Raw genomic sequence first — 25,916 nt, forward strand, 5'->3', positions numbered from 1 at the left:
CCGCTTGAAGGACACTGACTGGCTGCTATTAGCTTACACTGGAAACCTTTTTACTTTGTAAAAGCACGCTAAAGAGACACCAGATATAATTGGCAACTGTCAAAGCACGCTGGCAGGGTTGTGCAGGGTACACGCTGAAGGAAGGCCTGACAGAGCCGCTTGAAGGACACTGACTGGCTGCTATTAGCTTACACTGGAAACCTTTTTTCTTTGTAAAAGCATGCTAAAGAGACACCAGATATGATTGGCAACTGTAAAAGCACACTGGCAGTGTTGTGCAGGGCACACGCTGAAGGAAGGCCTGACAGAGCCGCTTGAAGGACACTGACTGGCTGCTATTAGCTTACACTGGAAACCTGTTTTCTTTGTAAAAGCACGCTATAGAGACACCAGATATGATTGGCAACTGTCAAAGTACGCTGGCAGGGTTGTGCAGGGCACACGCTGAAGGAAGGCCTGACAGAGCCGCTTGAAGGACACTGACTGGCTGCTATTAGCTTACACTGGAAACCTTTTTTCTTTGTAAAAGCACGCTAAAGAGACAGCAGATATGATTGGCAACTGTCAAAGCACGCTGGCAGGGTTGTGCAGGGCACACGCTGAAGGAAGGCCTGACAGAGCCGCTTGAAGGACACTGACTGGCTGCTATTAGCTTACACTGGAAACCTTTTTTCTTTGTAAAAGCACGCTAAAGAGACACCAGATATGATTGGCAACTGTCAAAGCACGCTGGCAGGGTTGTGCAGGGCACACGCTGAAGGAAGGCCTGACAGAGCCGCTTGAAGGACACTGACTGGCTGCTATTAGCTTACACTGGAAACCTTTTTTATTTGTAAAAGCACGCTAAAGAGACACCAGATATGATTGGCAACGTGCACTGGAACAGTGCTGCAGAGCACACGCTGAAGAAGGCCTGAGACACCCGCTTGAAGACAAGTAACTGCTATTCAATCTATAACAGTGAAAAACAAATTTTGGTTGTAAAAGCACGCTATAGAGACACAAGATATGATTGGCAATGTGCACTGGAACAGTGCTGCAGAGCACACGCTGAAGTAGGCCTGAGACACCCGCTTGAAGATAAGTAACTGCTATTCAATCTATAACAGTGAAAAACAAATTTTGGTTGTAAAAGCACGCTATAGAGACACAAGATATGAGTGGCAACTGTCAAAGCACACTGGCACAGGTCTGCAGAGCACACGCTGAAGTAGGCCTGACACCCAGACGCTTGCAGACAACTAACTGCTCTTCTATTACAGTGAAAAAAATTATTTATTTTAAATCTAAAGCTTAAGCTATTGTAAAAACAGATATGAGTGGTGGCACTGGGCAAGAGGGCACAGTATCCACTGTGAAACTCACACAGAAGCTGGCAGGCAGGCAACTGCTCTTCTATTACAGTGGAAACAAAGTTTTGGTTTTAAAAGCACGCTATAGAGACACCAGATATGAGTGGCAACGGTCAAAGTACGCTGGCAGGGTTGTGCAGGGCACACGCTGAAGGAAGGCCTGACAGAGCCGCTTGAAGGATACTGACTGGCTGCTATTAGCTTACACTGGAAACCTTTTTACTTTGTAAAAGCACGCTAAAGAGACACCAGATATAATTGGCAACTGTCAAAGCACGCTGGCAGGGTTGTGCAGGGTACACGCTGAAGGAAGGCCTGACAGAGCCGCTTGAAGGACACTGACTGGCTGCTATTAGCTTACACTGGAAACCTTTTTTCTTTGTAAAAGCACGCTAAAGAGACACCAGATATGATTGGCAACTGTCAAAGCACGCTGGCAGTGTTGTGCAGGGCACACGCTGAAGGAAGGCCTGACAGAGCCGCTTGAAGGACACTGACTGGCTGCTATTAGCTTACACTGGAAACCTTTTTTCTTTGTAAAAGCACGCTAAAGAGACACCAGATATGATTGGCAACTGTCAAAGCACGCTGGCAGTGTTGTGCAGGGCACACGCTGAAGGAAGGCCTGACAGAGCCGCTTGAAGGACACTGACTGGCTGCTATTAGCTTACACTGGAAACCTTTTTTCTTTGTAAAAGCACGCTAAAGAGACCCCAGATATGATTGGCAACTGTCAAAGCACGCTGGCAGTGTTGTGCAGGGCACACGCTGAAGGAAGGCCTGACAGAGCCGCTTGAAGGACACTGACTGGCTGCTATTAGCTTACACTGGAAACCTTTTTTTTTGTAAAAGCACGCTAAAGAGACACCAGATATGATTGGTAACTGTCAAAGCACGCTGGGAGGGTTGTGCAGGGCACACGCTGATGGAAGGCCTGACAGAGCCGCTTGAAGGACACTGACTGGCTGCTATTAGCTTACACTGGAAACCTTTTTTCTTTGTAAAAGCACGCTATAGAGACACCAGATATGATTGGCAACTGTCAAAGTACGCTGGCAGGGTTGTGCAGGGCACACGCTGAAGGAAGGCCTGACAGAGCCGCTTGAAGGACACTGACTGGCTGCTATTAGCTTACACTGGAAACTTTTTTCTTTGTAAAAGCACGCTAAAGAGACAGCAGATATGATTGGCAACTGTCAAAGCACGCTGGCAGGGTTGTGCAGGGCACACGCTGAAGGAAGGCCTGACAGAGCCGCTTGAAGGACACTGACTGGCTGCTATTAGCTTACACTGGAAACCTTTTTTCTTTGTAAAAGCACGCTAAAGAGACACCAGATATGATTGGCAACTGTCAAAGCACGCTGGCAGGGTTGAGCAGGGCACACGCTGATGGAAGGCCTGACAGAGCCGCTTGAAGAACACTGACTGGCTGCTATTAGCTTACACTGGAAACCTTTTTTCTTTGTAAAAGCACGCTAAAGAGACACCAGATATGATTGGCAACTGTCAAAGCACGCTGGCAGGGTTGTGCAGGGCACACGCTGATGGAAGGCCTGACAGAGCCGCTTGAAGGACACTGACTGGCTGCTTTTAGCTTACACTGTAAACCTTTTTTCTTTGTAAAAGCACGCTAAAGAGACAGCAGATATGATTGGCAACTGTCAAAGCACGCTGGCAGGGTTGTGCAGGGCACACGCTGAAGGAAGGCCTGACAGAGCCGCTTGAAGGACACTGACTGGCTGCTATTAGCTTACACTGGAAACCTTTTTTATTTGTAAAAGCACGCTAAAGAGACACCAGATATGATTGGAAACTGTCAAAGCACGCTGGCAGGGTTGTGCAGGGCACACGCTGATGGAAGGCCTGACAGAGCCGCTTGAAGAACACTGACTGGCTGCTATTAGCTTACACTGGAAACCTTTTTTTTTGTAAAAGCACGCTAAAGAGACACCAGATATGATTGGCAACTGTCAAAGCACGCTGGCAGGGTAGTGCAGGGCACACGCTGATGGAAGGCCTGACAGAGCCGCTTGAAGGACACTGACTGGCTGCTATTAGCTTACACTGGAAACCTTTTTTCTTTGTAAAAGCACGCTAAAGAGACAGCAGATATGATTGGCAACTGTCAAAGCACGCTGGCAGGGTTGTGCAGGGCACACGCTGAAGGAAGGCCTGACCGAGCCGCTTGAAGGACACTGACTGGCTGCTATTAGCTTACACTGGAAACCTTTTTTCTTTGTAAAAGCACGCTAAAGAGACACCAGATATGATTGGCAACTGTCAAAGCACGCTGGCAGGGTTGTGTAGGGCACACGCTGATGGAAGGCCTGACAGAGCCGCTTGAAGGACACTGACTGGCTGCTATTAGCTTACACTGGAAACCTTTTTTCTTTGTAAAAGCACGCTAAAGAGACACCAGATATGATTGGCAACTGTCAAAGCACGCTGGCAGGGTTGTGCAGGGCACACGCTGAAGGAAGGCCTGACAGAGCCGCTTGAAGGACACTGACTGGCTGCTATTAGCTTACACTGGAAACCTTTTTTCTTTGTAAAAGCACGCTAAAGAGACACCAGATATGATTGGCAACTGTCAAAGCACGCTGGCAGTGTTGTGCAGGGCACACGCTGAAGGAAGGCCTGACAGAGCCGCTTGAAGGACACTGACTGGCTGCTATTAGCTTACACTGGAAACCATTTTTCTTTGTAAAAGCACGCTATAGAGACACCAGATATGATTGGCAACTGTCAAAGTACGCTGGCAGGGTTGTGCAGGGCACACGCTGAAGGAAGGCCTGACAGAGCCGCTTGAAGGACACTGACTGGCTGCTATTAGCTTACACTGGAAACCTTTTTTCTTTGTAAAAGCACGCTAAAGAGACAGCAGATATGATTGGCAACTGTCAAAGCACGCTGGCAGGGTTGTGCAGGGCACACGCTGAAGTAGGCCTGACACCCAGATGCTTGCAGACAACTAACTGCTCTTCTATTACAGTGAAAAAAAAATATTTATTTTAAATCTAAAGCTTAACCGATTGTTAAAACAGATATGAGTGGTGGCACTGACTGTGCAAATGGGCAAGGCATCCAACCTCACACAGAAGCTGGCAGGCAGGCAACTGCTCTTCTATTACAGTGAAAAAAAAAATTATTTTAAATGTAAAGCTTAACCGATTGTTAAAACAGATATGAGTGGTGGCACTGGGCAAGTGGGCACAGTATATGCTGTGAGCCTGACACACAGGCTGGCAGGCAGGCACCTGCAATTACATTACACAGGGAAAAAAAAAAAAAGCAGCCTGATGTTCTAGCCCTAAAAAGGGCTTTTTGGGGTGCTGTCCTTACAGCAGAGATCAGATGAGTCCGTCAGTAATGTAGTGGACACTGAATACCCTAGCCTAGCTATCAATTTCCCTATGTAATCAGCAGCAGCTAAACTTTCCCTCCTCTCACTAAGCATGCATCTTCCGAATGAATCGAAAATGGATGCTGGGAGGGAGGTTGGAGGGTGTGGAAGGGAGGGAGTGCTGCTGATTGGCTGTAATGTGTCTGCTGACCGAGAGGCACAGGGTCAAAGTTTGCCCAATGATGACGAATAGGGGGCGGATCGAACTGCGCATGTGTCCGCCCGCCGCGGCGAACGCGAACAAGCTAATTTCGCCGGGGACTGTCCGCCGGCGGACAGTTCGGTACATCACTATGTGTGAGTATGTCTGTCAGGGTGTCTGTGTGTGTTTCAGTATGTCTGTCAGGGTGTCTGTCAGGGTGTGTGTATGTGTGTGAGTATGTCTGTCAGTGTGTCAGTATGTCTGTCAGTGTGTCTGTCAGTGTGTCTGTCAGGGTGTCTGTGTGTGAGTATGTCTGTCAGTGTGTCAGTATGTCTGTCAGTGTGTCAGGGTGTCTGTGTGTCTTAGTATGTGTGTATGTGTGTCAGTATGTCTGTCAGGGTGGCTGTGTCACTATGTCTCTGTGTGGGTCAGTATGTCTGTGCGTGTGTCAGTATGTCTGTCAGGGCCTCTGTGTGTGTCAGTATGTCTGTCTGTGAATGTCAGTTTGTCCGTCAGTGTGCATGTCAGTTTGTCTGTCAGAATGTCAGTGTGTCAGTATGTCTGTCAGTGTGTAAAAGTGTAAACTTTGCATGTGTGTGAGTATGTCTGTCAGGGTGTCTGTGTCAGTATGTATCTCTGTTGTCAGTATGTATATCGGTGTATCTGTATTTAGTATATCTATGTTTCTCTATGTGGTCTGTGTGTTTCTGCATTTGTGTCCGGTTGTGTATCTGCGTGCCTGTATGTGTGTCAGTGTGTGTATCTGCTTGTGTATATCTGTGTGTGCATCTGTATATAGTCAGTGTTTTTATCTGTGTATGCATGTGTGTCAATATATGCATCAGTGTGTCTGAGTATCCATATGTGTCAGTGTTTGTATATATGTCTATGTATGTGTGTCTGCATGTGTTAGTGTGTGTATCTGTGTCAGTCTGTATCTGCATGTGTGTTAGTGTGAGTGTCAGTGTTTATGTCTGTGTATCTGCATGTGTTTCAGTGTGTGTGTTTGTGTGGCAATCTATGTGTACATGTGCATACATCTCATTCAAATCGCCAACACTACACACAAGTACATCCCTGCATTCAACCTTCAACACTACATACAAACACAGTCCTGCATTGAAACGTCAACAATACATAAACACAAAAAATATATATAAACACACCCCAGCATTTAAAAAAAACAAGCAAAAGAAAACCTACACAATGATGCATGCTTGCATTCAAACACCAACACCACATACAAACACACCCCTACATTTACACAAACATACTCCATACACAAACATGCTTCCATTCAAACAAACAAACACAACTCAGTGCTAAATACAACTCTGCAAGCATGGGAAAATGGGTGGTTGGGGGCCCATCACTAGTGGCCAGACTAGTCCCTGTGGGTTTTACAATTCACCTGCCTATTGAAGTCTATGGCGGTTCACCAGGTTCGCCCTTTCGCGAACATTTGCGGAAGTTCGCGTTTGCCATTCACGAACGGCAAATTTCATGTTCGCGACATCACTACTGTAGGGGGCTGGCCAGGGGTTTGTAAGAGGAGGGAGCAGGGGTTTGTAAAAAGGGGGGGGGGAGGTTTGTAGATTGGAGCATAGGTTTTGTAGAGAGGTGCATAGTGGGACATAGATTTGTAAAGGGGGCAGTGGGATGTAAAGTGTGGGTAGGGGTTTGTAGAGAGGGGCAGGGGTTTTGTAGAGAGAGCAGGGGTTTAGTAGAGGGGGCAGTTCAGGAGTTTTTGTAAAGGGATACAGGATAGGGGGTTTTGTAGAATGGGGGCAGGGCAGGGGGTTTTGCAGAATGGGGGGCAGCATATTGGGAATGTGCCTGGGAAAGAATCAGAACTACATAATAAAAAAATGTACTTTTATATATTTTCTTTCTTAATGTATTTGGATATAAATATATATAATAATATCAAAACTCACTACTATTAACATGCCGTAAAGTCATGATTTTATTAACGGCACAGAGGCTCCTATGATGCTGCACTCTTTCTTTATTTCCCTCAGCAGCAAATAAAAATAACATTCAAACGGTATGATAACAATAATTAGCATGAGAGGTATATCTTCCTAGCGACCGGAACAGCCAATCATGTCTTAATAAAATCATATATATTTTTATTTTGACATGCTGTAATTGGCTATAATAAGTGAGATAGCATGCTAGAAAATGCTACATTTGCATCTCAGATTGAATGTTTGTGCCCTGGGAGCAGTTTTCTATGTCAAATGTGGTCAAGTTGCCTGCTTGAAAACAAGATACTATATCTATAGGGAACAACTGGCAACACAAGGGATATTGCCAACATTTAGTGGGTATTTTGTTTTTTGATATTAAATATTGTGGAGCAAGTTTAAGGGATTAGATAGATGGAGTAAAGGAGGATTCTAGAGCAGAGAACTGGGCGCCTATGGTCCGGGCTCTGACAGGAAGCCTAACTGGGTTTGGATACAGCTCTGTCTGTGAAGGGGTCTCCCTGAACCAGCAGGGAGCTCAAATGATCTCTCTGCTCAGCCTTGTGCCTCTTGCCACTTCATTAATGTTAAAGACTGTCTTAACACTGCCACACCGCTGCATTTGCTATTATGGAAAGTAATATATGCTTTGCATAACCGAGAGGTCAATTTTTGCTTTCGCTCTCTCATTCGGCAGCACTGTTTAATGCAAGTGCCCCTCATTCCCCTTACATCATTTATCTATTTTCCTAGCAGTTCACTGTAGGTAAGCAGCTCCTGACAAATTCCTAAGTTCACCCCACAACTGCCTGTAAAAACTCAACTCAAACTGATAGTTTATTAACGTAAAAAGACTAATTCAGACTTGCTGCATTGGTGGTTGAGCTCAGTGATCTATGTGCTGCAGCTGCTAGGCCCTCGGTGTGACTTTTTAACTTCTAACACCACTCTCTGTGATAGCTGCACTTTTCACTGTAAAGTGGTATGCTGACAGATATTAATGGACAAAATATACGGTTTTGGTGTATGCAGTGTGTATGGGTTTGTGTATCTATGAGGCTGTGAGAGTGTATAGGTGTATGTACAAGGCAGTGTGTGTATGGATGCATGTAAGAGACTGTGTGTGTGTGTGTGTGTGTGTGTGTGTGTGTGTCTGTGTATGTCTGTGTGTGTCTCTGTATCTGTGTGTCTGTGTGTGTCTCTGTATATACATAAGGTTGCATTAGTGTATAGATGTATATATAAGTTTGTGTCAGTACACATATAAGTATGTGTGTGTGTGTGTGTGTGTGTGAGACTGTAGATGCATATTTGTATAAGGCAGGGGTACAAGGTTATTATGTGTATTAATGTATGGAAGCTCTCACATCCCCTTGATGACTTGATGGATTGTTCAAGCAGAATGAACTGTCAGGTTGATGGGCAGGGGCCATTCCTAAATCAATATAAAAAAGTGGTGATTTATGAAGAGGAACAATGTAGACATAAAGTAAAAATCTAAAGCAATGAAGTGCTTCAGAGATCTGGAGTGTCCCTTCTCAGATAGAGTAATGCAAGGATGCAGCAATAGACCTCCCTACTCATTGCCTAGATAGATAAAAACAAACTTGGACTGGCCCTGCATAGAGGGAGCATTGATTGCTCAGCATCAGGACCACAAGTGAGTTCCCAAAGTGAACTCCAACCATAGAGGTTCAGACCATAAAACTTCCCCAATCGACCACAGGGATTATATATTTAGCTTTTTTTTTCTCCTGTCATGCTTACCTTTGGCAGAAGTAGATAAAATAGAAAACAAAGGGAACAATGTGTAGGGAGGCTTCCCCACAAACTCTTTCCCCAATATATACAATGTTACATATACTAGATACTAGAGAGCATGGCCTTCCCCACACATACAGCACTCAGCCACACTCAGATTTCCATTCAGAGCTACAGAACTTGTTGGTGCTATATACATAATATTATTATTAATAATAATTTACACAATTCAACCACCACACACATCACACTTTACCTGCACAAACAGGCACAATTATCCAAATCCTAACATAAAGATCTCAGACTCCTCAACTACACATTATACTACAGAAACAACACTCAATGACACACAAAAACAACACATGAGAAGGACTTCGGAATTGTTATAGACAACAAACTTTGCAACAATGTCAATCAGCAGTGGCTAAGGCCAGTAAGGTATTGTCATGAATTAAAAAGGGCATTAATTCTTGAGATGAGAATATAATTTTGCCTCTTTATAAATTACTGGTAAGACCACATCTTGAAAATGCTGTGCAATTATGGGCACCTATGCTAAAGAAGTATATTATGGCACTAGAAAAAGTGCAGAGGTGGGCTACAAAATTAATAAAAGGAATAAACATTTTAGCTATGAAGAAAGGTTAACAAGGTTAAACCTCTTTAGTTTAGAAAAACGGCGCCTCAGAAGGGATATGTTAACATTATACAAATATATCCGGGGCCAATAGAAACCATTGTGTGGAAATCTATTCACAAACTGGACTTTACATAGGACATAAGGTCATGTGTTTAGACTGGAAGAAAGAAGATTTAGTCTAAGACAAAGGAAAGGTATTTTTACCATAAGAACATTAAGGATGTGGAATTCGGGCGTGCCCAGCTTCCGGTGTGAGCAGTCGCATGGCATAGGAGCTCCGCCGTCTTCCCGACCAAAAAGCGACTTTTTACACAGCGACTACCAACTAAAGCGCCCTAAAACCGAGATCTACCTATACCAGAAGGGACAGGGTCACTCAATGTCTCCTTCGAAGCAGATGAAGCTGTCCGAGACAGCCAAACAGAAAAAATCTGGTCGGCGCAGAGAAATCCAAGATGGCGACGAGGCCTCTAACTTCTCAGATGGCCAGTCCGACTATGAGACCAGCTCCTCTAAGTACTCTGAGGCTCCTATAACAGAACGCAGTCTGCATAGGATGCTGCAAGAGCTCAGAGCAACAATCACTGCTGATTTCCACCGCATTAACAGGGACTTGAGAAAGGAAATTACCAGCATTGGCGACAGAACTAGCCACTTGGAGAATAAAACCGACGAATTGTGTGGGGCCCACAATGAGGTAGTTGACAAACTTCAGAAATTGTCGGAAGAAAATACATTTCTCAAAACTAAGCTTGCCGATATGGAGGATAGGTCGAGGAGGCAAAACGTACGGTTTCGTGGCATTCCGGATGATGTCCCCCAAGATGCTCTTCCAGCACATATACTTTCTATATGTCAAGCCTTAGTCCCAAGCCTGCCCGACTCCGCATGGGCCTACGATCGCATGCACAGACTACCGAGGCCCTCACGTCTGCCTGCCGATGTCCCGAGGGACGTTATAGTAAGATTCCACTACTATGCGCACAAGGAATTTCTACTGATGGCGGCAAGAAAACTTCAAACGCTTCCTGAGCCACATCAGCAGGTCGCATTATTTGCAGATCTTTCGGCGGCCACGATGGAAAAACGGAAAGAATTTATCACAGTCACTAAGACTCTTCGTAACAACAAGGTGATGTACAGATGGGGATATCCCACTAAGTTAATTATTTGGCGACAAGGCAGAAACTATATTGCGAACAACTCAGCGGAAGGCATGAAGATGATCACCACGTGGGGTCTCTGGAACGGCTCACCTACTCATCAAGCTGCGGCCGAGCCAGCATCTCCCCGAAGAATTCAAGGAGATTGGCAAATGGCAAGATCTCCAACCAAGACTCCCTGAACTCTCTTGCTGCTCGTATTGGCATGAAGGTCGCTCTGGTATACATTTAGTTATGGTGACCATTACTTTATATACAGAATTGTCTGCATATGTATCTTGCCATATGCCGCGTATACTTTATGCGGTGTCTTTTCAAAATGTTTACGTTCAACCATTTATTTTCCCGTATCTATGCCAGTCTCTGGCAGTCTGCTTGTTAGCCAACCTTTTACTTAATATCCCAAACCATTTTGCTGTAAATTTAGTTACTCTCTCACGCATTAGAGCCCTTATCAGGTCGCAACTGGTGTGGAGACATCAGAAGCGATAAGTATTCGCTGTTTTCGCAGCTTCCCACAACTATAACTAACCTGAGGAATTGTTTACCCTATTGACGCATAAGATTCGTTCCAGAGGGTACTCCCTTGTTCCCAAGGTAACATATCCTTATTTCGAATACGCCCTATATTAATTGTTCTACTTTCTTTTTCTCGTCCTTAAATCGCATACTTTTACAATGTTTAATGTATTTGCGTTACAACTCTGCTTAGTCGGAGTATTGGTGTCAAGTAACGTGTATTACGTACGACAATCAGTACAAAACGGTCTGTATGATGTGAAAGGGAGATGCTCATTCGAATCTAGGGATCCGTGTGGTCAGATAATATAAAATTCTGATATGCTTGTTTGCTACAAAACCGTTTTCACATGCTTAACTACCACTTACCAGTTCAGCTCATCGCTACACTTAGGGTTACTTTTATGTGTAAATGTGCATTAGCTATTAACACCTACCCCGCCATACGTAACGTTGAAAATCACGACAAGCTGCCTTCCCCTACAGGCTTACATACTTTCCCATTCCCCCATAGCCTCAAGGGCACAACTAATACACCGCTAACAGAATATTTACATTTTCAAATGTGAGGTGTTTAGTACTAATGTCACGGTTGTTATAGTTACCCAATATAGAAAAAATAGAAAAGAAATAAAGAAAAGAAAGAAAAGGAATTGGGAAAAGAAAGAATAGAAATATGGAAATAATAAATAATCACAGAAATTAACAATAAATGTATGCTATACAAATACAACGATAGCAGGAACACAGCGACGCAGTCGTATTAACCCATTACTGTATTCATACTTTGCAATGATAGTATGCAACTCTGGGTTAAAACCAACAGAGGACGTAAATGTAAGGCCTTTGAGAATGGTTACGCGTCCAAGTTAAATCTCGCTCCACAAAAGTTCCTAATACGGAATGTATCACTTAAATAACGTACGTGAAGGTTTAGTTGGCTACTGCCATATTACCGCACCCTACCTTTAAAAGTTATATGGATGGTTACCAGGCATAACACCTTGACTCACTTGCTGCAATCAAGGTTTGATGTTGTTTAATTACTTTAGTTATGTTTACTTCTCGTGTACTATTTAATATGCAATGTTGTTATGTTCTCATTTCAGGTCGGGAGGTGCTCTCAGCCTCCCTCTGTCACCCTTGGAGGAGACTCTAGCTCTCACCCAGGGATGATCATTGTGTTTCTTCCAGCCCAGGAAGATGTGTGTAAATACTTTTGTTCGTACTATTCTTCTTTTTTCTCTTTTACCCGTATTTCTCCCTTTCCCGTAGGTCCAGACGCTAAAAATGCACAAATCAAATTGTATAGGAGGTGGGTCCAAGCCGCCTCTAGGCTAGCTTGTACAATGTCGATAGGGTTCCTTGAGATAAATGCCAGGAGGTCAAATAGATTACCTATATGGGTTAAATGGTACCCCTATATCAGTGCCCTTCATAATTTTCACCCATGACGCAAAATACCATGAAAGTCCTCTCGATTAACGCAAGAGGATTAAACAGCCCCTTTAAAAGAAGACAACTCATAAACACTATGCATGACTCCGATGCAGCAATTGTATGCGTACAAGAAACCCATTTTAGCTTAAAAAAACCCTCCCAAATCCGATCTACAAAATATCCCACAGCTTACTATGCCAACCCCCCGAACAAATCTAAAGGAGTAGCGATAATTTTCCATAAAGACTGGATATTCACGGTATACAAACAATTTGCAGATAAGACCGGCAGAGCGCTTATCCTAGTAGGTGACTTAAATGGCATATCACTGACCGTAGCCTCAATGTATGCCCCTAATGAGGCGCAGTTTTCTTTCCTGAATAAAACAATTAAAAAAATAAAACGCATGTCACAAGGTCACATTTTTATATGTGGCGACTGCAACTGCACCCTCAACCCATCACTTGATATAAAACGTAAGGATAATAAACCACCCAATAAACTGACTACCCAAAATGCAAAACTTTTCTCCAATTTATTACATTGTCAGGACTTATATGACACATGGAGGAGTCTTTTCCCCTCGATGTCTGACTTCACATATTTTTCGCGAGTACATATGACATACTCGAGGATCGATATGTGCCTTGTAGATAAATCAACTCTCCCTCACCTAATAGATCAATCAATGGGACAAAGAACATGGTCGGACCATGCCCCAATCACCATCACACTCAAAGTGCCTTACCCCACGACAGGCCGGGGTAAATGGAGACTAAATGAATCCCTATTAGATGACCCCATAAACCTGCAGAAGATAACCTCCACATTATCCCATTATTTCTCCCTCAATACCACAGATGATACCTCCGTCGAAACCCAATGGTTAGCCCATAAGGCAGTGATTAGAGGTGAATTTATTAAATTAGGCTCCACCACTAAAAAGCGGCGCCAGGCTATGGATACGGCATTACGGCAGGAACTTGATAATTTAGAACAATCCAACAAACGAGCCCCCTCTAAAGCTGTATCGACTCAAATCACCAAAATACAAAATAACATTCAGAAAATTCAAACTCAACTGTATACCAAACAGGTGATGAAAACCAAGCAAAAATTCTATCATATGGGTAATAAGGCAGGTAAACTACTAGCCAACCAACTAAAATCTAATTATTTGCAAACCAAAATACCATATATCACCTCCAAAAACGGCGTTAAAATATATAATCCCCACAATATTGTGGACGAACTGGCTCTCTTCTATGAAGAGCTATATAATCTTAAAGACGACAAAACAACTCACATACCCAATAACTTGGAGATATCTGCATATCTCTCGCACATCAAACTACCACAAACCACAAGAGAACAAAATGTAATTTTAGACGCCCCGTTCACAGAAGATGAAATAACTCAGGCCATAAGATCTATTCCCAAACACAAAGCTCCTGGTCCGGATGGACTCTCTAATTACTATTATATAAAAATGATGTCCCAAATTGCTCCTCACATAACTAAGCTGTTTAATACGATCAAAAACTCTGGCGTGTTCTCTCGGGAAATGCTGGAGGCTTACATTATAACGTTACCAAAACCGAACAAGCCCCCAACAATTTGCAGCAATCTCAGACCCATTTCTCTGCTAAATGCAGATGTGAAACTGTATGCAAAGTTAATTGCGAACAGGCTCAAGCCCCTTTTGCCCAACCTAGTCTCAGAGGAACAAGCCGGATTTGTACAAGGAAAACAAGTGGGCGATAACACCAGATACTGTATGGATATGGTGGATTGGGCGAATGATAGCAAACAGAGTGGTGTTCTCATGGCCTTGGATGCCGAAAAGGCATTTGATCGCCTGAATTGGGATTATATGGAGGCAACACTGTCAGCCTTTGGATTCTCAAAGGCTTTCATAAAAACTATATTAGCCCTTTACTCCTCACCCTCTGCTAAAGTTTTCAATACGGGGTTCACATCCAGAGGTTTTTGTATCACCAACGGAACGAGGCAGGGGTGCCCCTTGTTGCCCCTGATCTTCATTCTTTGTTTGGAACCTCTGGTGCAACATATAAAACTAGATCCATCACTTCCCGGTTTGTACACTCCTGCAGGAGAAAAGAAAATCGCATTATTTGCAGATGATATCATAGTTTTTCTGGCCAACCCTAATGACACAATCCCAAGGCTAATCGAGGTCTTATCATCCTACGGTTCTATATCTTATTACAAGAATAATATTAGTAAGACCCAAATACTTCCTATTAATCTACCGTCACAACTAGTAGGCACCTTGAAAAATAGCTATCCATTCGACTGGAAAACCACGTCACTATCCTACCTCGGAGTTAGAATTACCCTTTCCAATTCATTCATTATCAAAGAAAACCATGAAAAGGTATTATCCGCGTTAACTAAACAGATGAGCTCTTGGGATAAACTTCATATGTCATGGCTTGGGAAAATCAACTCTGTAAAAATGATGATCCTACCCCATATTTTATATCTCTTTAGAACACTTCCAATTGCTCTCCCTAATAAACTTATCAAGCGTTTTCAATCTGCTATCAATGCCCATATTTGGAAAAAAAAGCCCCCAAGAGTATCTTTCCAATCGATGTGGCGCCCATTAATTCAGGGAGGCCTCAGTATACCAAATATCCAACACTACTACAGAGCAACGACACTGGCACAAAGCCTAGACATATTGACAGGCAGAACAAATCCTCTATGGCTCAATCTTGAGTCAGCGTGTAGCCAAACTCCTTCCCTGGCTAATGTGTTATGGTCCTCATCCTCCCTCCCACGATCTGCTACACTACCAGCTACAAACTTCCTTATAAACTCTTGGAAGACTTGGAACAAATTAGTTTGGCCTCCCGAGGAGCTGCTATACCTTGCGCCTTTCTCAGCCCTCTTGCTGTTCTCTCCTGATCTACCCACACAAAGGTGGTCAGATCTGGGTATCAAACACGTCCATTATATGTTCACTAAAAATGGTATTCGCCCCTTTCCAGAGCTGCAGGCTTCGTTCAAGTTACCCTCTCGGGATATATTCTTATATCTAAGAGTCAAACATATTTTGCTATCCAAATCGATATCATATATGAACCCCCTATCATTTAGTAAGCTAGGTCAAAAATGGCACACCGCAATGAAATTCCACCCATCGTGGAAATTTCTCTCACCATGTTACACAGCACAGGCAGGTCCTAAGGCCACAAACAAATTGCCATATATGCTTAAATGGGAAAACAATATAGGAATGGAATATACTTTGGAGGAGTGGGAAATGGCTATTAAATACACTAAACAATCTTCTAATTGTGTCACGCTATGGGAAGCCTATTTTAAAATTCTCATGCGCTGGTACATGGTCCCATCAAGACTATACAAAATATATACTACTTTATCCCCACTATGTTGGAGATGCAACAAGGAAGTAGGCTCTCTAGAACACATCTTTTGGGACTGCACCTACATACAAGCATTCTGGCAATCCGTACAGAGTTCGATATTCTTGCCATGTAAGCTCTCACTCCCTCTCACACCGAGCAACTATATTCTGCACCTCATACCCAACCTGAATGACATCCCAGCAAGGGATGCGGTACTCAATATTTTGGTGGCCGCGAAGACCCGCATCGCAGCACACTGGAAAAGCACCCATTGTCCTGATATATTAGAAGTGCTTTCTAACGTTGATTCCACGTATAACCATGAAAAGGTATGGGCTACAAAGGGTAACGCAACAAAATTCAACACTAATTGGTATAACTGGGAGTCTTTTTATGGTTCCTACTCTAAATGAGCAGACATAGCGTTTGACTATCTCATAGGCCTAACGAGTAGATATAGTAGTTTATCCATACGTCCATATACGTTAAAGGTCTGGACCAATTACCTCTATGGTAATCCTGCATCACTCCCCCACTCCTACCAGGTTTCCTCCTCTTCCCTCCCTACGTATCAAGGATAGAGTATATATAACGCTACAATAAGACAACATCCAAGTAGTTAGTAAGCATTTACAGAATTAAGGCACACTGCTTCCTTGCGAATCTGCACAACTATAGCGTAATTTTATGAGCCTTATGTTAAACCGATCATATATACTAGTAGGTACACAATTTTGGACAAGATCGCTCACTTCCACGCAACTTGTAACAAGGGCGGTCAAAGGTTGTTTTGTATATAGGTAATGAAGATATGATAACCTATACACTGCGATGTGTTAAAGCCAATGTTACTGACATTTTTACTTAACGTGATTGAATGTGCCTTATGCCTCCCTACTCAATGATGTACAATTCATGACAAAGCTTGCATTTATCTAACAATTTGGATGTACCTCTATTGTCTATCCTTTTTTTCTTTTTTCTGTTATTTCCTGTTTTTATTTGACAAAATCAATAAAAAAGTACACATTGAAAAAAAAAAAAAGGATGTGGAATTCTCTGCCTGAAGAAGTGGTTTTATTGTTATGGACAGAAGAATTAAACCAAAATGGCTATTTACTAATGTCTATTTATTCTGTGTTCACTATGTTAAAACTGGCTGCTAGAGTAAATATTCCCTTCCCCACCTACAATGTGTTCAGTCACTATTTTCTCTGCAAATTCCTCCCATCCTGCAAGCTTCTTGTAACACATTCCTGTGTTAACAGCTTCCTTTACTAACTCCTCCCCCACTTCCTTTGTGCCAGTTAATAGCTATATGCCACGTGTAACAAAATGGAGAATCACTGTTAAAGTAACAAAGAAACTACTCACTCCCCCTGCCATCGTGTATCCAAGACGGAGCTGGAATATGGGTGGGAGAACTCTGTAATAGAAACATAGAAACATAGAAACATAGAATGTGACGGCAGATAAGAACCATTCGGCCCATCTAGTCTGCCCAGTTTTCTAAATACTTTCATTAGTCCCTGGCCTTATCTTATAGTTAGGATAGCCTTATGCCTATCCCACGCATGCTTAAACTCCTTTACTGTGTTAACCTCTACCACTTCAGCTGGAAGGCTATTCCATGCATCCACTACCCTCTCAGTAAAGTAATACTTCCTGATATTATTTTTAAACCTTTGTCCCTCTAATTTAAGACTATGTCCTCTTGTTGTGGTAGTTTTTCTTCTTTTAAATATAGTCTCCTCCTTTACTGTGTTGATTCCCTTTATGTATTTAAATGTTTCTATCATATCCCCCCTGTCTCGTCTTTCCTCCAAGCTATACATGTTAAGATCCTTTAACCTTTCCTGGTAAGTTTTATCCTGCAATCCATGAACCAGTTTAGTAGCCCTTCTTTGAACTCTCTCTAAGGTATCAATATCCTTCTGAAGATAGGGTCTCCAGTACTGTGTACAGTACTCCAAGTGAGGTCTCACCAGTGTTCTGTACAATGGCATGAGCACTTCCCTCTTTCTACTGCTAATACCTCTCCCTATACAACCAAGCATTCTGCTAGCATTTCCTGCTGCTCTATTACATTGTCTGCCTACCTTTAAGTCATCAGAAATAATCACCCCTAAATCCCTTTCCTCAGATGTTGAGGTTAGGACTCTATCAAATATTTTGTACTCTACACTTGGGTTTTTACGTCCAAGATGCATTATCTTGCACTTATCCACATTAAATGTCAGTTGCCACAACTCTGACCATTTTTCTAGTTTACCTAAATCATTTTCCATTTGGCTTATCCCTCCTGGAACATCAACCCTGTTACATATCTTAGTATCATCCGCAAAAAGACACACCTTACCATCAAGACCTTCTGCAATATCACTAATAAAAATATTAAAGAGAATGGGTCCAAGTACAGATCCCTGAGGTACCCCACTGGTGACAAGCCCAAGCTTCGAATATACTCCATTGACTACAACCCTCTGTTGCCTGTCACTCAGCCACTGCCTTACCCATTCAACAATATTGGAATCCAAACTCAAAGATTGTAGTTTATTGATAAGCCTTCTATGTGCAACAGTGTCAAAAGCCTTACTGAAATCTAGGTAAGCAATGTCTACTGCACCACCCTGATCTATAATTTTAGTTACCCAATCAAAAAAATCAATAAGATTAGTTTGGCATGATCTCCCTGAAGTAAACCCATGTTGTCTCTGGTCTTGAAATCCATGTGTTTTTAGATGTTCAACAATCCTATCCTTTAACATGGTTTCCATCACTTTCCCCACTACTGAAGTAAGGCTTACTGGCCTATAGTTGCCCGACTCCTCCCTATTACCTTTCTTGTGAATGGGCACAACATTTGCTAACTTCCAATCTTCTGGGACTACTCCTGTTATCAATGATTGGTTAAATAAATCTGTTAATGGTTTTGCTAGTACACCACTAAGCTCTTTTAATAGCTTTGGGTGTATTCCATCAGGTCCCATTGACTTATTTGTCTTTACTTTTGACAGTTGAAATAGAACCTCTTCCTCTGTAAACTCACGTGTAATAAATGACTCATTTATCCTTTTTCTTAACTGAGGTCCCTTTCCTTCATTTTCATCTGTAAATACCGAACAAAAATATTCATTGAGGCAGTCAGCTAGACCTTTATCCTCATCTACATACCTTCCTTCTTTTGTTTTTAATCTAACTAATCCTTGTTTTACTTTTCTTTTCTCATTTATGTATCTAAAAAAAGTTTTGTCCCCCTTTTTTACTGACTGTGCTATTTTCTCTTCTGTGTGGGATTTGGAAGCTCTTATAACTTGCTTAGCCTCTTTCTGCCTAATCTTATAGGTCATTCTGTCTTCCTCACTCTGGTTTTTTTTATAATTACTAAATGCTAACTTTTTGTTTTTTACTATTTTGGCCACATCTGCGGAGTACCACAGTGGTTTCTTGAATTTTTTGCTTTTACTGACAAGCCTAATGATGACATCACATCCTGTAGGGTGGGTTTAGACAAGACCCCTTAGACTGTTAACCAATTGTTGAATGTATACTGTATGTTTAAACTGTGATGTATTTTTGCTTTAAGAAGGAGCCCCCACTTCGGGGAATAAAGCATTTTCCGTAGTTTTTCATTGATCAGAAACTTTGTCTACGGTGTGAATTACTTCTAGGAAAAGCGTGCACGCATTCATTAATCAATTTGGAAGGTGTAGATAGACAACTAATCAAAGTTTTCTTTGATCTAAAACATTTGGCGCCCGAACAGGGACTGAAAGGGTTATTGTTCTCCACTTGAAGCCGTATAAATTCCAAAGACAAGAGAACAAAGGATTCCCAGAGATTGGAAACTGAGCCTGATCACCTTTGCATATGGTAAATGAGTTACTTACCTATATTTTCCTTTCTTTGGACTCTGCTTATTCTCCGTGCCTTCACACTTGGCTTCCTGTGGTTAACGTCTTCAGACAGGTATATAATTTTCCCAAATGTCCCCTTTTATATAGAACCTGTCATAATTGTCTATCTACAGCCTGAATCCTGAGTGTGAGTTTTATGTGTGAAAGTGTCTGTTTGAGAATCTGTTTTACTTCTTTTGATTATTTGAGGTCGGGTTCATAGACAACCCTGGCGATTGAGGTCGGGTTCATAGACAACCCTGGCGATTGAGTTCAGGGTGAAAAAACCTGGGGATTTTGGCCGGATTATATTAATATTTTAATATTAAATCCTGGCGTTTCTTTTGTTGTTTTTATTTTAAGTTCAGGGTGAAAAAACCTGGCGATTTAGGCCGGATTATATTAATTTTAAATCCTGGCGTTCTTTTGTTGTTTTTATTTTAAGTTCAGGGTGAAAAAACCTGGCGATTTAGGCCGGATTATATTAATTTTAAATCCTGGCGTTCTTTTGTTGGTTTTTATTTTAAGTTCGGTTTTGGGAAATACAAAACTGTCGTAATTAGTTTTAGTTTGTTGAAATAATAAAAACAACGAACACAGAGTTAAGTTGTTGTATGTGTGTTTGCGTGTTTCTATGTATGTGAGTTTATTATTTGCCGGCATTTATTTTAAGCTATTTGTGATTTACTTACATCGTACCATATATGTTAATTGTAAACTATAACTCTCTTTATGTAATCTTGTATATATTGTTAAGTAGAAGTTATTGGCATATGGAGAGAGGCGTGCAGATTTGACCACCCTCCTTTTTCCCTTTAAGACTCAGTGTGAAAAAACGATACAGAAACCTGAGCCACTCGCAATTGCCTCAACTATAAACTGCAGAGTTAACACTCGAAGGCAGACTATAACTACTACAGTTATTTGTGTTTGGTGCAATAACCAACATTATTTAAGATCTTGCAGATATTTGATTCCAGAGTTAAAAAAACAGCACAAGAATAGTGATCTATGTTTGTTTGTTTGTTTGACTATGTTGTTAGTCTGTACTGTTTTTTTTTCATCGTTTTTATGTATGTTATTTTGTGTGTATGCACTTATACAGTAAACTCCATTCCTTTTTACGGAAGGAAAACCTTGTTACTTCTGGGGTTGAATTAAAATCTTTGATTTAATTAATGAGAATGAGATTTTAATATCATGACTGATAATGGATGACTGTATATTGCAACGCCTGGACATACACGTGTTTTGGATATACAGAAGACAAAGGAATGAGACATATGAGAATGGATGAGGCAGATTTACTACTATCCACAGCCACGCCTACTCCTAACGTAACATCACTTCCACTCTTACTATACCCTTTTACTGTAGAATTGCCCGAATCCTAATGACCCATTCCACTACATGGAGTGATTTGTTTAAGCCTAAGATAAATTGCCTGATTAGGCTACCTGTATTACCAATGTCATCCACGATGAGTTAGCATCTGTGGAAAGTATCACTTCAGGTTGTCCCAAATTTTCCTCTGACTTAGATTTTAGTACATAATAAGGCCCATACCCAACGGCTATATGCGGCCTTGTTTAGCAGGCCACATGGAATCTATTTGTAGCAAGCAAGGCCTGGCTGACTCCTCATTCCTGTCTAATATTGTTCTCTCCTGCATACATGTAGATGGCTCTCCTTGGAGTAGCCTGTTAACTAAGTCTTGCTTTGTAGTTACCTCTACCTGTCCAATCAATCTGCTAGGTGCAGATGTCATTCTCCCATTTGCAGGCCTCTATCACATTTCTGCCTGTGTCAAATGGTGCCCTGGTTCCCCGAGACTCTCCCTGCAATATACCACTTCTCCCTGTCATGGACTAATTCTGTGCAGGACACTGTCACACTGCAGAGATGATACTCTATTACCTGGCCACTCTTCTGCCACCTCCCAGGGGGGGAAATGAGATGACACTGACTCTATTATTTTCAGCCTTTTCCTCATTACATCTTGTGGTTCAGAAGACCTGTTCCTGTTGGGGGAGATGCCACTCACCATAACAGATCTGTTCCAGATTTGCTGTCACTACAGTGGACCACGTATCTCACCTCAACAATGTCTGCACAAGAAGCTGAGCTATAGGCTCTCACCACAGCATGCAAGACCTCTGAAGGAAGACACGCCAATATCTACTCTGCCACAAGGTATGCACTAGGTGTGGCACATGACTCCGGAATGAATCTGGAAGTAAGAAGATTTCTTACAGCAACTGGCACACCAGTTAAGTACAGCACAGCTAAAAAGAGCTGATGGATGCCCTACACCTTCCTGAAGAAGTGGCCGTACTGACGATAAAGGCTCACGGAAGACTGAACTCAGAGGAAGCATGTGGAAACTATTTGGCTGACCAAGCTGTCCAATAAGTTGTAAGTGCACTAAGGGAAGTGGACAGAAGAGTGTCTGCTGAAGAAACTCACATATTCACCATGTAAGATCCTACCCACAGACCTCAAGCTCCTGAAGGAATAACAAGCAGCTACTGACCCTGAAGAAACACAAGCTGGAAACAGGAAAGGGCAACCCTTGTAGACGGGCTGTACCCCAACAATTTCAAGTTCTGCTTACCCAAGAACATATACTCAGCAGTGGTCCAGTGGGCCTACGGAGCATTATATCTGTCCAGAACCCACATGAACTCTTTTGATCAACAAAAACTCTGAAGTACCAGGGATTGCCTCTCTGACCAACAGTTACTGTAGATCTTGTGCCATTTGTGCCAAGGGCAACTCAGGAAGAATGGAGGAAAGCCCCAAGCATCTAGCCAAACCTCAGTATCTCTTACAGAGGAGTCAAGACTACATCCAGAATGCCAAAGAGTGGCTGGTTCAAATATGCACTAGTTATAGTAGACATGTTTTCAGGATGGCCAGATGCCTACCCAGCCACCAAAGTGATAACCAAGACCACATGCTGAGTAGTGCACCGTGAAAGTTACAGAGATCACCCCGTCGATTCATCATTCCAGAATAAAGCCTGCCTCTGCTTCATGGGAAGTAGCATTTGTTGATCTTGACAACCCTTTTTGAAACTCCATTCTTAGAGAGCAAAGATACTTGCTGAAGAAAATATCAACAAGTGGGTGTTTTCATGGCCATAATAATGCCTGACCACCTGCCATCGATGGAAAGCCGAATACCCCAAAAGGGGACCTCGTGAAACTAAAGAGAAACAGATGTACTCCTTACCCTGCAGCCCTCACGTCTGAGGTGCCTACGCACAGTTGAAGCTTCTTCAGAATGATCTGCTTATCTTGTGTTTGTGGTGATATTGATATTGAATTTTTAAATGATCTGAGTCTGCTAGTATTAGGGTAGCATGAGACAAGATTTATAAGATTAAGAATAAGTAAATGTGCCTTAGCCAAGGTTATTATGTCCATACACATAGTACATGACAATCACCAAGGTACTCTTGACACACCACATTCATGCTCCAGGACAAAAAGGAACACCCCTATAAAGGGCGGTGTTACCCACACATATATATTAATGCCATAGGGGTGTCAAGGGGGGTACCAAATGATTTAAAGGTAATAAACTAAGTTTGAATCTATTTCCCAAGCATTACAGCTAATAAAATCTGAATTGGAAGGGAGGAGCTTCATACAATAAACAGGAGACCTTTTACTTACTGGACATGTAGGACTCACCTGAATGGGTAAGTGCCACGTACATGACTGTTAATCCCCTCAAACCAAACATTAGGACTTTAAAAGACATGGAAGTCATCCCATATTTGAGGGTACTATGACTGTAGAGACAGATTTCTCTGACACTAACTTGTGACTTGAATGGATGAAATACAAGGCTACTAAACATAACAAGTCTACTGCTATGTCTGCGGAGGAGTGAGGCCTCACCCAGGTACTGTATCCTTAAACCTTCCTCCATATGTGAGGTATGCATTTTAAGTCTCTACACTATATTTAAACCTAAGCGGTCAGTATGCGAGTCATGGAAAATGAATACCCAATCATTACTAAAAACATTACCCAGACGAAGGCATCCAGGGAACTATACTGGTTATGGGATATATGATGGGATAGGGTGGTTACAAGCTACCTCTCAGATGACCTTCTAGAATAGATTGGCCTTAGAGATGGTTTTGGCGGAGAAAGGGGGAGTATGTAAAATACTCCCAGACACCATGACATGCTGTACCTATATCCCAGATAATACAGGCCCTAATGGTAAGGTAACGTTGGCAATAGAAAAGTTAAAGAGTTTATCCAATCAATGAACTGAAAAGGAATTCTGGGGCCAGAGATCCATGGGAAAGATGGTTTGGATGGATGTCTGGATGGCAAGGTGCTCTGGCCCAAATAGGTGTTGCCATTTTAATAACGATAATAATCCTCGCTCTTCTTGTTTGTTGTGTGTTACCTTGTCTTAAGAAATGCCTACAAAAGACAGTTGATCAGACAATCGACCAGACCACCCCGACCTTCCTTCACCAAGAGATTGACGACATAGACCGTGATACACCACATACACCCTTACAGTCCCACCACACTAAATCAACAGCTGCTTTCTCTTAAGGACATTCAGGGATAGCGTCTGTCTCTACGGGCAGAAGTCTGTCGCGGGAGAAGTAGTGGACAAGCTGCTATGGGTCACCCGCGCAGTGAAGCGTTTGAGGCCTGTTCAGACAGATGTGCAAGATAGCCTTTTTGTTATTTTTCTATAGGGACAGTATTAGAGTTAGAGATAGTAGTTATTAGTAAAATAGTCATTTTAAGGGGGGACTGTTATGGACAGAAGAATTAAACTAAAATGGATGTTTACTAATGTCTATTTATTCTGTGTTCACTATGTTAAAACTGGCTGCTAGAGTAATTATTCCCTTCCCCCCCTACAATGTGTTCAGTCACTATTTTCTCTGCAAATTCCTCCCATCCTGCAAGCTTCTTGTAACACATTCCTGTGTTAACAGCTTCCTTTACCGACTCCTCCCCCACTTCCTTTGTGCCAGTTAATAGCTATATGCCACGTGTAACAAAATGGAGAATCACTGTTAAAGTAACAAAGAAACTACTCACTCCCCCTCCCATCGTGTATCCAAGACGGAGCTGGAATATGGGTGGGAGAACTCTGTAATGATAACATCACATCCTGTAGGGTGGGTTTAGACAAGACCCCTTAGACTGTTAACCAATTGTTGAATGTATACTGTATGTTTAAACTGTGACGTATTTTTGCTTTAAGAAGGAGCCCCCACTTCGGGGAATAAAGCATTTTCCGTAGTTTTTCACTGATCAAAAACTTTGTCTCCGGTGTGAATTACTTCTAGGGAAAGCGTGCACGCATTCATCAATCAATTTGGAAGGTGTAGATAGACAACTAATCAAAGTTTTATTTGATCTAAAACATTATCAGAGTCCGTACAGATGTTTAAACAGCAACTAGATGCATACTTGTAAAAACAGAATATTCAATGATATAATTGTTAAACTGTAAGGTAATAGCTTCTTGATCCAAGGATAAATATGACTGCCATTCGGCGGTTAAGAGGGATTTTTTTCCTAGTTTGTTGCAAAATTGGAAGTGCTTTAACCCCTTAAGGACCAAGCTTCTGGAATAAAAGGGAATCATGACGTGTCAGACACGTCATGTGTCATTAAGGGGTTAAACAGACTACCCAGACAGATGGTCTAGTGGTGCTATGTTGATGCTGTCGCTAATTCCAAAAAAGGCCTCCTTTTCCTCTGCCGCACATTTCTCTGAGCCTCCTTCTGAGGTTGGGAAGACACCGCCACAGCATGTGCCTCCAGCCCAAAAGTGCATTAGAGGGGTGGGAGATTCGGGTCACCTTCTTGTGGAAATCAGGCTCCTGCCGTGAGATTCCACGAGGTCTCACACGGCGCTGCACTGTTTGCCACAGTGGGTTACAGTGGTTTTAAGCTTAGAGTCTAATGTCAATCGATTCATCGTGGTTTCCCTTGACCAGAGCTCGACCTTGCAAGAGCTCAAAAAGGACACATCTGGTCAGTTTGCAGGTCAGGTCCCTCCAGTTCTAGTTTCTTTTATTATATGCTGTTCTGGAATATATTGATTAACATAAAATTCTAGCACTGGACAAATCTTGTAAGCACAGTACATTAGTGCACTGTCCTGGGCCTACATCTTTATAAATAAATGATATTGAGAAAAATAAATTTTAAGTATAAGTTGCATGATTAAAAGT

Source organism: Pelobates fuscus, chromosome 1, assembly GCF_036172605.1.
Source record: "Pelobates fuscus isolate aPelFus1 chromosome 1, aPelFus1.pri, whole genome shotgun sequence".
Classification (NCBI taxonomy): domain Eukaryota; kingdom Metazoa; phylum Chordata; class Amphibia; order Anura; family Pelobatidae; genus Pelobates; species Pelobates fuscus.